Source organism: Capra hircus, unplaced genomic scaffold (assembly GCF_001704415.2).
Source record: "Capra hircus breed San Clemente unplaced genomic scaffold, ASM170441v1, whole genome shotgun sequence".
In the NCBI taxonomy this organism is placed as follows: Eukaryota; Metazoa; Chordata; class Mammalia; order Artiodactyla; family Bovidae; genus Capra; species Capra hircus.
In genome coordinates this window covers 8,849-22,446 of record NW_017215735.1, presented here as the reverse complement: position 1 = coordinate 22,446, position 13,598 = coordinate 8,849, and the positions used below count along the sequence as shown (strand labels likewise).

The 13,598-nt window shown below is 44.4% G+C and overlaps 1 long non-coding RNA gene across 1 annotated transcript; it reads left to right on the top strand.

Annotated features, from left to right (window-relative positions):
• Positions 1 to 3,590: 3,590 nt before the first annotated feature.
• LOC108635434 lies at positions 3,591 to 10,731 on the top strand. Its single transcript, XR_001917801.1, has 3 exons — positions 3,591 to 3,918; positions 5,615 to 5,845; positions 10,534 to 10,731. It is a non-coding gene; the product is annotated as an uncharacterized LOC108635434 (long non-coding RNA).
• The last annotated feature ends 2,867 nt before the right edge of the window (positions 10,732 to 13,598 follow it).

Genomic DNA, 13,598 nt, shown 5'->3' with positions numbered 1-13,598 from the left:
CATGTTCAGAAACTATGTGAAGAGCCAGTTTGGCTGGGCTCCTGCACCCGCTTTTATACTCTCTGGGACCCTAGGACACAATGCTCAATTGATGAGGTCATTTGGTGCTCGGCCAATCCCTGTTCAGCTCATTGGCCATAGCTGACCTCTGAGGCTAACCACTTAGTAGTCGCTCAAGGTTTGATTAATTAAGTGAAATTAAAAACTAAATGTCTAAGTAATCCCAGTATCACACTGACATAAAATGGAAAAATTAAGTTGAGCTGTTAGATAACGTCTTGGGACATTACTTCACTCAGTTGTGTCTGACTCTTTGTGACCCCATGGACTGTACAGTCCATGGAATTCTCTAGGCCAGAATACTGGAGTGGGTAGCCTGTCCCTTTGCCAGGGGATCTTCCCAACCCAGGATCGAACCCAGGTCTCCCGCACTGTGGGTGGATTCTTTAGCAGCTGAGCCACAAGGGAAGCCCTCTGCTTATCTTATTTTCGTTTTCTAATACCTTTTCTAGAATCCCTCCAGTTACCTTTGGCTAAGCACCTGTTGTAAAATGTAAAAGCATCTTCTACTTATTAAAGTCTCATATTTTACATTATAGTCATCAGATAAACATCATTTAAACAGATAATTTAAACATCATAATTTTGACAGATAATTCACAGATATAGTTTTTAAAACTAGCTTCCTAAATAGGAATATCTTTTTAAATTTCTTTTGTCTTTTGTGTATTCTCATTGTTCCTTCTCTGAAATTGTCTTTTTCATTCACCCTTTTCCCATGTACTCCTTTCAAATTCTCTATGAATCCTTTCTTCCTTTTCTAGTCCTTATCTTGCCTTTTTCAAAAAGACTCATAATATACAATTTGGGACACATGGAAATGAGAAATACTCCTAAATGGTATTAAAATTTACATTTACGTATCAATTGGTCTTAGTCTGCTTTCTAAGAATGATTTCAAATGTAGGCTTGTTGAGCTTTGCTGAGATTTCAACTAGTCAGTTTCCGTATCTAATATTTCTTAAAACAATCTTTTTGACTCTGAGGTGCTTCTTATTAAAAGTTTTGATACTAAAATTCAAGAACTTAAAAAAATTTATATTTGTATGTATGAATGTTGCCAGTCTCTCTGTCTTTGTGTTGTCTTCCCAACCAAATCATAGGAAAAAGTGTTCTATTTAACTTTATATCCCCACAGTGTCTAACACAGTGTTACCCACACGTAGTAGTGCTGAAGAAATGTTGGTTTTTTTAATTAACCCCCCAAAAAATATTAAAAAAGAAAGAAAGAAATTGACCCCACCTGTTTGTTGTAAGGTCTCCGCATTACCCACCCCAGTGCTTCATAGGAATGCTGCCCCTCTTGTCTCACTCATCCCCTTACCTTGATCTCCCTATGATTTCCATAACCTTCTTCTTCATTTTCTTCTTTAATCTCTCACTGCCACCCCTCTGCCCTGCTCCTTCCAGCCCTGAGTGGGACCCAAGGCCTGTGTAGCATCTTCATCTAGCATGTCCTGGGCTCTGTGTTTGGTGCTGGGGGGATGAAGAAGACTAAGCCGTGGTCCCACTCACAGTCTAGTAAGGGCCAGAGACGAGTCTGAGTTGAACAGACTAGTTAGAGTAGAGAACAGAGATGATCACAGATCAATAGTGGCAATAATGTGATAAATCCTATAATTGAGACACGAGGCATGTACAAAGTGATATGATAGAAAAGGAAGGTGAAGTAAACCAGCTCTGGCTGGGATGAGCTGAGAGAAGCTTCTCAACAGGCCAGGAAAGAAGGGAAAGGGTTACAGAGTGGAGTAAACATATCTGTCCCAAGCCACCACAGTGTGAAAGGAAGAGCAAGTTGAGTGTTTCCAGAATGAGGAGTCATGGAGTGAATGTTTCAACCAGGCTGAGGACATAGGGGGATTTGCTTGTGTAGCGTACGGTGTGTCCTGCTAAGAGCTAGGACTATATCCTTTGCCACAAGGGAGTCAGTGAAGGGGTTTTTAGAGAGAAAACAACCCTGGTAGAATTTATCCCTCTGCTCACTCACTCGCCCTCTCTCCTCTCTCTCAATCTCCCTCTTTCGCTCTTTCTCTCACGCTCTCTGTCACATACACATTTATATAATAGATTCACTCTTTTCTAACACATAAGTTGAATGTAAATGCCTATATCTGATTTCAAGGGCCCTACAGGATTTATTCAACTTTATTTCCTACTGCTCCTCTGAACCCTCATACCAGTTAGCCCATCCCCCGCTTTGACCTAACAATGAGCTCTTGTTTATGTCATTTCCCTTGCCTGAGAGCAGACCACGGCCCATGTCTTCCCACAGTTTTCACAGTGTATTCCATACCTTTTGGAAATTTATAGGGTCGTGTACAATTTTTTAATTGTGTCCTCCTTCTCTCCCCTAATAAACACAAACCCTGTGGGAGCTGCTGAGTAAGCTTCATAAGATCAAAAATCACACAATTTTTCTCATCACTGTCCCTCATTTCTTAGCTTACAGTGGAAGCCCAGTGAAGATTGGTCAGCTTAATACACAAAACTGTAATTAACATTTTTGTTAAATGTCTGTTTCCTCTAATCCATAAGGGCAAGGGCGTCTCTCGAGCACCTCGAACAGTGTGTGGTACATAATAGATGCTCAATAAATATTTGTTTAATTAATTATGGATTAGGATGTCAGGAATTTTGTCCTCCATCCTTACCACAGTAAATGCTTGATAAATTTATTGAATGAATGAGGCCAAGACCATGTCTTTAGCTACTTTATAAAATGATCACACTGTAAACACTCAGTATGTAGTCATGATCAGTGGATGAAAAATGAAACAGGCTTGCTACTGAACTTTGTATTATTGTAAGTACAATTCTTCCCTTCATAACTGAGAAGGGGTTACCAATTTGCTTACATACACAAGGAATAAATTCTTTCTACAGCATCTAAAACAATTTCTTCCAGGACCACTGCATTTTCGAAGTTGGAAATGCAACTCTGAAGGGAGGGAAAGTATCAGGAGCAGATATGTCCCATCGTAGAACAGTCTCATTATCAGACACTGAAATGAAGAAAGCTTGCTTGGTGAGGAGAAACACGGCCCTCCATCAGAGATCTGTGAGAAACAGCTTAGCAATGGCTCTAACCTTGCCGTGCACAGAGAGATCATTTCAATTCGCTTAAACAACCTCCCCCTAAAGCATCTGTAAGTATGCTTTCTCTCTGCTCTTTTTACAGGAAATCAGTTTGATCCTGAAGGCTGGAAGCACATGGTGTATTTTGTCAACAACATAATCTTATCAGAAACTGAAATCCATTGGAATTAGGTCATCAGAGAGAATTTCAAAGCGGGTCTGACCCTGTGCATATGGATGGCAGGGCAACTCGGGGATGGTGAGTACTAAAGAATTACAGGGAAATCTCCAGGCAATTTCAAAATCAGCTCCGCTCCTCCCCTCTCCTGAGAGTTTGTGGAATTCCTTTTCATTCAATCCTGATGTCATTTAAAAAAAAAAAAAAAATGTGTTCTTCACTGCGCCACATCTCTGGAGGCCCTTTAGCCAGCCTGTTAGTCATTACTATACTCACGGGCTTGAGGCCAGCGCCACTCACACTCTCCTCTGCTCAGCAGCAGACGGGCTGAGCTCCTCTTATCCTTGCATTCCTTGTCCTCCATCTCTCTAAAATCTTTCTCTGAGGGAGGAACAGCTATAGCTTTGGGGCTACTATAGCTTTAAGGAAACTTTTGGCAGATGCCAATGTCCTAACATCTGGGCAGTGTTAACAGAATCCTGGAGGCCCGGACAGACCAAGAGCCACTCATTCTAGGAATGTTAAAAAGTAGTTTTTCCGACTGATGAGAGGAGCAGAGAGGAAGGAGAAAGAGAAGAGCGAGTACAAAAAACCCCATACATCAGGTAAGATCTGCTGCTTCACCCTTCACTCCATACCACACCACCCCATCTCTCAACCCAAGGGAATAGTGAGACCCAGGACTTAGGCAACATGGCTCGGGGATGGGGTGGGGGGGACAAGTTCTTTTATGAAATTGGACCATATGCTGCTTTCTCTTTGAGCTGTGACCTGGCTGCAAACACAGGTTCCCACTACTTTTCCTGCCCACAGCAGAGGGGTGGCTGACCCCATGATTGAGTCAAGTTTTCAGTTTGAGATTGGCGAGAAAGGTGGGTAGGGAAGGGGTCACAGACTCAGAGCACTGGGTCTGCAAAGGAAAGCCCCTGCTCCCAAACCAAAGAACTGGATGGAGGCTGCATGTGGGAGAGGGGGTTGATGATTAGTGCATCTCTCTGTAATCTCCTCTCTCTCGTCCTTTCATTCCCTCTTTCTGCTTTCATCTCTTGTCTTCAGCTCTGGCAGATTATCTTTTCTTGCTGAGATTCCTTCCCACGTCTTTCCACTTTCCTTGCCTCCCCTGCTTGCTCTCACTTCTTCTGTATTCTGCTTCCTTGCCACTCTCTAGACAGAATCTGAAGCTAGATAGCAATTAATTGGAAAATGAATTTCTGCCATTCTTGTACTTCTCATGTCCCTTAGGGATGCTGGTCAGAATCTGCCATCTTTTTGTTCCTCCATTTCTGGGACTGACCCCTCCCCTGAGCATGGCGTTTCATTGAAAGCCTGTGGGTGAATGGGTACTTGCTGAGAAATCCAGTGGCCAGTTTACAGCAATGGGCAGCAAGTTTCAATACTGTCATTTTGAAGTATTTGCCTACTGGAAACCACAAAACTCTCATCCCATTAGAGTCCCATTAGAGAGTCCCTCACTCATTGGAGTGAGGACAGGATGGAAAGTGAGAGGGCAGTGGGAGGTTGCTTACCCTCTCCTCACGTACCTTAGTATGTTCTTTCCAACCTTACTGACCTCCTGCTGGCTCAGCAGGATAAAACTAGAAAGTTAGGCTGGACTTGAAAGCCAGAAGCCACTACCAAACCGCTAAGCCTCGAAATCCAAAGCTAAGAACTGAGCCAGGGTATAGTCACTGCCTGAGAGACTAGAGGAACGAGACATCAGTCCTGTCCAAGATGGAATTGGTAATAATAGCATCTAATATATATGGACTGCTTCCCTGTGTGTCAGGCAATAATCCACTCTATAATGTAAATTCTATTATTATGCCCATTTTATAGATAAGGAAACTGAGGCTAAGAGAAGGTTAGGAATTTGTCCAAAGCCCCATAACTAATAGGGACAGAATTGGATACATATCCAGGTCTATGTAACTCCAGAGTTCAAGTTCTTAGTCTGTATATGCTGACACTTTCTCAGATTCGTGGTTAGGAAGCGCTAGTTCAGTGGATGGAGCCTGGGACCTTTAGACTGCAGGTTTCTCTCTTGGTTCTATATGACTTCATGTTGGCCCTTTCCTGGTCTTGATATCTCAGTGTCCCTCTCTGTAACTCAGGCCATGGAACTCTGGCATCAGATATCAGCAGGATCAACTGAGAATTGGTTGTTTTCTGTCCTCTTCCTCCTGAGAGGAAAAGACCAGAATTCACAAATAGAGTCTTATTATCCTCAAGGTGGGAGATCCTTACAAAGGGGACAATATAACAGGCATTTGTTAATTTAAAAATCTCTCTTCTTCCTCGTAGATCCTGCATGTGTGCTTCCTCTCACTTTTGGAAGTTCATTGATGTCTGATTTCTGAAAGTCATCCTCCTTTGCCTTGGTGCTCTGGCCACATACCTCTGTTCTTGAGTCCCTAACCCCCATCGCATCCCTCCCCACCCCCTTTTCAAGGATGGCCATTCAACTAACTCGAAGAGGAGCTCTCTCTCTGTTGCTCTTCCTCACTCCAGCAGTGATGCCAACATGGTATGCAGGTATGTCATAGGAACTGTAGCCCATTATTTCCAGGAAGGGCAGGGCTTAGACCAAGTCTTAGAGAAGGGAAGGGTTAGACTGAAATCGGAGGCACTTAGATACAGAGAAGAACTATCCTCAATAAAGAAGATGGTTAAACATTAAGGCAGGCTACGGAGGGAGGCTTTTGAGGCAAACTAATAAGAGATTTTTGAGAACAGGCTGCACCAGCATAAAAGTGAGTTTGGTCAATATATCCTTGTAGCTTATTTGCACAACACAGGGAGTATAGCAAATATTTTATAATCACTAAAAATGGAGTATACTCTTTAAAAATTGTGAACCACTATATTGTGCACTAGTAATTTACGTAATACTATATACATGAACTATACTATACGTGCTGCAGTCCAGGGGGTCGCAAAGAGTTGGACACAACTAAGTGAACAACAGCCACATACTTGAACTAAACTTCATAAATATAAATAACTATTACAAATGTGGCTTGTTAACATGGCTTTTGAGACCATTATATTACCTGCTTTTCCATTTTCTCTGTCTTTCTCTCTCCCCTCCCAGACATTATTTATAGGATGAGATTTTTATAGCTCCTTTCTGATAAAGATTGCTAATGACAATTCAGACCACATTATGTTGAACAGGAACCCCTCAGTTTCTTCTGGCTTGTTTCTTACTTCGGAAAGGATGGGGATTTCTAGATCCCTGAATGTTTCATCCTTTGCCTCTGGGGAGATACAAGGAGCTCAAGAGAACTCACTCCACGAGGAGGGAAAGGAAGGGGAGGAATGAAGGAAGGATAATGAGGAGCCAGACAGGAGTTTTTGATGGGGCCCAGCTGGCATTCCAAGTGGTAATAATACTCTGTGGCCAGCACTGTCTGCCTTCATGGGGGCTGGGGGGAGCAGGGGAAGGAGCCGGCCCAACTAATGGAGTTAGAAAAATATCCAGAGATGAGTAAATAACAAACTGCTTCCATCACAGCTGCAGTCATCGTAGCTAAAATTTTCCACATGCCCTTAGCTCCTGCTGGAAGCCTCTGGCAGAAGCTCTGTTTGGAACAGCTGCGTCAAGTTTTCAAACAAATATGCGAACTTCTTCCCCTGTTTGGCTTCACTTGGCTTTGTAGGGGGTGAAGCATGAGGGCTGATACTGAGATGAAGATGTTCAAATCAAGCCCTTGGCAGAGCACACACTGTTTGGGGTTAAAGGAGCCCAAGTCTCCAGAATATATGTGCAGCTATCCTCCCCAAACTCTCCCTAGCTTCAGTTCAAGTACATGAGACCAAAATCCAGCCAAAAACCATGAGTGTAGGCTAAATGAGTGAAGCCTGATTCCGAATCACTATAAGAAACCCCAGAGCACACTGAGGCCCTTACCTTCCCCAGGGTGGAAACCTGAGCTTTTGGAGTCTTGAAGACAATGCAGTTTTTTAAGACTTGGATTCATTTGAAAGTCTCAAAAGGCCATTTGCAAAGGTGGCCACTCCCCACTTCCTGCAAGAGTCCCCATGCTCATCACTCCTTCTTGGGAGCCCCGACTAGTGAAGTCTCTGACGGTCCTGCCAACCTGTTCATTCTGTCCTTTTCTTTTCTTAGAAGGCTGTGTGATGAGAGATACTTGAGGATTTCCCAATAATCTTTCCCTACATCACTAGCTCAACTGTCTGAGTTTGCTCTGTTCATGTGTTCATTTCTTCACTCAGTAGATATTTAGTGACCACTGTATGCATTTGGGACTGTTTAGTTCATGGCTATAACCTTGTCCTCCAGTGGGAGTAGCACAAGGAAAGCAGCCATGTATGGATTCTGGGCTAATCAGAAATAGGATCCAGGAATAATCATCAGGGTGTAGGAAGGGTTAAAAATATAAATCAAGCCAGCAGTGGGTTAAAAGTGTGTATTGGCATATCTGTGCGGTTCAGGAAGTCAGACAGCATTTCTTATTATAATCCAAGCATTAGTGTGGGTCTTAAAATAGTCATCAACTATCAGTTACATTTCCAACCACACCTTTGTAAAGTGTAGTGCTTTAGAGGGTCTGTTCCATGGATGTTGGAGGAACCCAGTAACAGAACTCACGGTAACCACCAATCAGCCTAAAGGGACCAAGGAATGATGCCAAAGCTTCTCCCCACCAGGGCTGAAGAGGGACAGACAGATAGAACAAGGTGGGGAGAGGGGTCCTCTAGTTTCATATATCACATCTCAGTATCTTAATATTTTCCAAAAATTATCCAAACACAGGCAAAGATGAGCAATGGAAAGGCTTAAAGTGGTAAGGTGGCCCTAACTTGTTCCTGTCACAAAGCAGACTTGGCACTGGGCCAGCCAGCTTTGTGCCCTGGTGAAGACTGTAATTATCTGACTGAGTCTTCACCTCAGCTTTTCCACATCCCTTGTAATTCTGGAATGATATGAAATGTTGGGTGGCCTTCGATCCCACACCCACAGAGTTTAAAAAGCTGAATTGCAAGAAAGATTTTGGATTTTTATTTCTGTTGGATGTTGTCCAAAGCTTTCCCCTACAACCATCTTTAGTGGAGTGTCTGAGTTTGGCATCAAGGGGATCAAACCACTGTGGGCTGCCATGCCCACTCTGCTCCTTACTAGCTAGGAAACCTCAAGCTAGTTCCTGAATGCCTCTGAGCCTGTTGCCTCATCTGTATTTGAAAGCAATAAGAGTGTCTACCTCACTGAGATGTCAGAGTAGGTGCTGAGTGATGGTAAGAATCACTGTTGTTATTGTGGGGGTCGTTATCCAGCCATAGGCCTTGGACACTCCTGTCCGCTCTTTTGGTAAACAGAGGCTTGCTCCCATGCTGGGAATTTGTTCGCAAGCAAGCTCTGGAACAAGAGTATGGGGACCAAATCCTTTAGAAAATCACACACATCTGGCCTCCTGTTTATAGGCATTGTAAGGCTTTGATACTAAACTGAAACAGCTGACAAGAATTCTGTCCACCCCGCCACCTCCCTCCACCACAAAGAAACCACTCAGGAGGGAAAAGAGGGAGCAAGGGAGAGGAGGCCCAAGGAGAAATAAAGGAAAGCCAGGAGAGAACTGAAAAGGGAAACCAGAAAAAAATAAAGGGAAGGAGAAAATATGAACTCTTTCCTCTGGAATGAGGGCAAACCGATGAGGCTATGATTTCATAAGACAAACTTTCAATTTGATTCATTCCCTTGTTCATCAAGTTGGACTAGTTTCCCAACACCCACCCCTCACCCCCAGTCTGGGCCCGTGGGGAATGGAGGAGCCTCATCATCTACCCTCTGCTCCACCCATTAGTGCAGGGGGCCCCGTGTCCCTGCCCAGAGAGGAGACAGGGTAAGCTTGTCGTCAGGGTGTTTACATAGGCCAAAGGGCTCTGGTGCTAAAACCCAGCCTTGTCCCAGAAGCACACCCTCTCCTGGAAATGAACAATTGTCTCTGACTCCAGCACGGCTGGCTGCTCTATTAATGTGTGTGCTTTAGGCACAACAGTGAGGCTGGAAAGAGAGCTTCCGGAAACTTCCCTCCGGAAAGGACCAAGTTGTATTCCAATTAGTATGCATGACCCATTTCCTGCTGTCTGGTGGAACACACTGTTTAGTCTCCCAGACAGCCGCAGACTGGCCTCCACAGGGACTGGACCACTTAACAGAACGGGGGTGGACTCAGAATGTTCTCTAGTTCAGCAGCTCCCTACTAAGGCTCCTGCTGATTAGAGTGACTGAATATTTCTGCAAACCACGGCAAACTGCTCAGGCAGTGAAACTCCTACCCCCTTGCCTCTTGAGCCCTCCCTCTTTGCCCTGGCATGCCACCCCTAGCCCTGACAATCAATTTAAATTGAAATTGTAAGATTTCCTATCACCATAAGGCTCTATGTGTTTTTTTAAAAAAGCTTCCTGCATAGAATTATCCTTAATACACAGTTGATAAAAAAAAAAAGTGAAATTCACTCAGTCGTGTCCAACTCTTTGCAACCCCATGGACTGTGTAGCAAATGGCTGGTGCCCTGTGGGCTGGTGGGAGCTTGAGGAGTTGTTTGCCTCTGATGACTGTAAGAAGGCCCATCATTAGTGGAAAGACCCTTGCTCAGGTTCTATTTTTTTGCCTCCTATCTGGGACAACAGTCCATCCTCAGAACTCAGTCATCAGTATCTCACCAAGACTCCTGTGTTGCATCAGGGAAATGGATCATTTCTAGTCCAAATGGGCAGAACGCGTGGATGGTCAAGAAGTTTTTTTTTTTTTTTTAATGGAGTCTTCTAGTGCTACCAGTAGCCACCGGACCCCCTGGACTATAGCCCACCAGGCTCCTCCATCCATGGGATTCTCCAGACAAGAATGCTGGAGTGGGTTGCCATTCCCTTCTCCAATGGATCTTCCCAATCCAGGGATCAAACCCGGGTCTTCTGCACTGCAAGCAGATTCTTTACCGCTTGAGCCACCAGGGAACCCCAGTAAGCTGCCCACCCTTCCCCCATTATGAGCTCACCCTCTATGTACCTGAGGTGTGGAGGTTTGCCCACATTAGTTGCACTGCTTCACAGCATAGGATTTTTCCCACTAAATAGCCACCTCACTCTCCACCCATGGAGTGTCATGTCCTCAGGAAGGGACCATGCTGGAAAGCAGGAAAGGTTGGAAAGGACTTGCATCAGAGACCAATATGTTATCTTAATATTTTCTTCATTCTAGGCTCAGGCTACCACCCAGATGAAAGCTACAATGAAGTCTATGCTGAAGAGGTCCCACAGACTCGCATCCTAGACTACCAAGGTAATCCTCACTGCTTGTCAGGCTTAGGAAAGGCCTTTTCCATCCTAATGCCTAGGCCCTGTCTGATGCATCCTCACCCAGCTTGGCTCATTTGTATCAAAGCTGCAGTTCAGGGAATCAAGGGCTGTGGTTTCCAGCCATGAATCTTGTTACTGACTTGCTGTGTGATCCAACCTCTCGCATTAAGTTTGCCCATCTATCAGTAAGTGTGGACTGAGAACCTACTGTATGCCTAATTCTGTGTAAGGAAAGCCTTGGGTGCTACAAAGGTAAAGTTTTGTCCCCCTCAAGAAGCTTATATTCTCCTAGGGGATATGAGTGAGGGGGCAATAAAGTTAGCAGGTGTAGGGCAAGGAAGCATGAAACTCTGTGCTAGCAGGAAACACAATAGGAATTAAGAAAAAGAAGTCAGGGGAGGGGTCATGAAAGATGATGTTTAGACTAGGCCTTGAATGATGGGTAGATTTCGAGAAGCAGAACAGAGACAGGGGGGCATTCAGCAAAGCAGATGGTCACAGGTAGAGAGAGAAGAACAAACATGTAAGAGGAAGGCACCGGGAAGAATCTAGTCTAACTGGAGGAGATGGGATATGTAGGGAGTTGGAGGAGGTAAAGTTGAATATAAACAGTGAGACCAAATTAGGAAAGGCTCCACAATCTAGGTGGTGGTAGTTTAGACACTAAGTCATGTCAGACTATTTTGTGACCCCCATGAACTGTAGCCCTCCAGGTTCCTCTTTCCACGTAATTCTGCAGGCAAGAATACTGGAGTGGGTTGCCATTTCCTTCTCCAGGGGATCTTCCTGACCCAGGGATCGAACCCATGTCTCCTGCATTGGCAGGCAGATTTTCTTTACCACTGACCCACCTGGGAAGGCCACCATGATCTAGAGACCCTTCTAAAGAGAGGCTCAATAGTAGTTCCTGCTTTAGAAGGAAAGTTAGACCATGTGATTTCTACTATCCTTTCCATTTCTAAGATTCTTAGTTTCTGTGCTTTGCTGCCGGGGTCCAGCCCTGGCGGATCCAGGGAATTCGAAGGGTGGACGGCATTGGTCTGGAAAGACTTATTTACTGATTGTTATAAGATTAGATTAAGAAACTATAGTGTAGTAGGAAGATTAAGTGGAGGAAGAGGGCTGAATAGCTTGGTTTACGCGGAAGACCAATAAAATTCCAGACAAAGAATTTGCACCATCTACGTTGGGCCACCGGCACCCGCTTGAATATCTAAGGGTGCCTCGCCTTAAGCTCCCTTTCGCGCGGGTCTTAACAGCCAGGGCAGGTAAGTAGACCTGGCGAGCCTCCGCGCCCCAGATGGAAATTCAGCCTGAAATTGAAGAGCAGAGAGCGGGAAAGAGAGAAGAAGAGAGAGAGAGACACGGGGGAGCCAGATTCTCAAGAAACCAGGCCGAGAGACTGGTCCGAGAAACTGGTCCCATCCTTTATTGTTCAGAAGGCCTTTTATACTTTTTATAAAACATGGAAATCAATGGGTAACACAAAATTATGTAGCGTTCGCAGCCCAGACTCTTTCTGTACATCATTTTGTATACAAAAGGTCTCAGGTGATTTACGTTATCTTCTGGCCAAGAGGCTTGTTAACTTTTTGGCTCTCTTCTTTAATGAATGTTAATTTTGTTTCCCCTGAAGTGTTTTTCTTTAATCTACATCTCCTTAAAGCGCTAAAGTTACATCTCTATAGAACAAAGGTGCAGTGGGTTATAACAAAGAAGGTACTTAACTCAAAGATCTAGTGTTGCTAATACCAGGTCTACTACTTGTTTTTCTATATACCAACTGTATCTAAAAATAAAGGATATGAAAATTTAGCAGCAAGCATTGACTCAACAAATGAAACTTTTAATCAGTCCTATTCTAAAGATTTTGACTCCTCGGAAGCCCCTACATTCCTAGGATGTTTTAAGCTTCCTGTGCCTCCTGCGGTCAGGAGGCCTCAAACAATCACACGCGCAGCTGTACGAGTCCTGCAGGCAGGCTAGAAAGCCATCAGAGGGGTTTTTGGATTGAAACACTCTTTCAAATGCTGAAGACTAAAGCCCTGAATTGACTTTTCCCAGAGAATGTCAGAAGAGTGGAAAAGCAGAGCACAAAAGCCGGCAGATTTTTGTTGGGGTACATGCTTAGGAATTTCCAGAGGGGCCCCTGAAGTCTGAGCACGCCTTGCGTATGTCAGCTTCCTTCCTCATGACCTTGTCGCGGGCGGGATTCCTCACACTGGCTCCCGGCACTTTGCGAGCCATGTTGAGGAGTTTGGCTGTTGTGATAAGAGTTATAGGGAGTCGTCATATGTTTTTGCATAGGGGAGCGGCATGGTAAATAGTAATTTCAGAATATCAACCTCATTATTGTGGGCAGAAAGTAGGAGTTCAGGAGGGATAGAGCCTGGGTCAGGGAGATTCTCCAGGAATCAGTAACAGTGAGGTTGGTTAGAGATGATTGATGCCAGTGGAAAGGAAATGAAGACCAAGGATGAGCCCCAGAGATGTTGTAAAGAAAGAGATGATAAGACCTAGTACAGATTTGATGTACCAAGAGGTTAAGAAACAAAGGGCTCTCTGAAAGCATCCAGTCTGGCACCTGGGAGAACTGTAAGACCCTTCTCAGAGAGACAAGGTTAGAAAAGAAAAGTGGTTTGTGCCCTATAGGCAGTGGGGAGAAGAAAGACGGAGCTTCGTGGGTCAGAGTCATTAACTTAGATGGATGAGCTATCTGAGGGAGCAGGGGCCAACATCAGAGCCTTAGAGGTCATCTGCATATGCGAGCAGGAGAAGGGGAACCAACAAGGGAAAAAGAGATCACTCATGGTCATCCATGTAGGAGATTGGGGTAGCATCTAACATATTACAAAAGCCACAGGAGAAGAGAATTTTAAGGGAGGCGAAGGAATAGGAGATCTGTGTCAAATACTGGAAAGAAACAAATTGAGGGGATTACAAACAATGTATTTGGCAAGAAGAAGG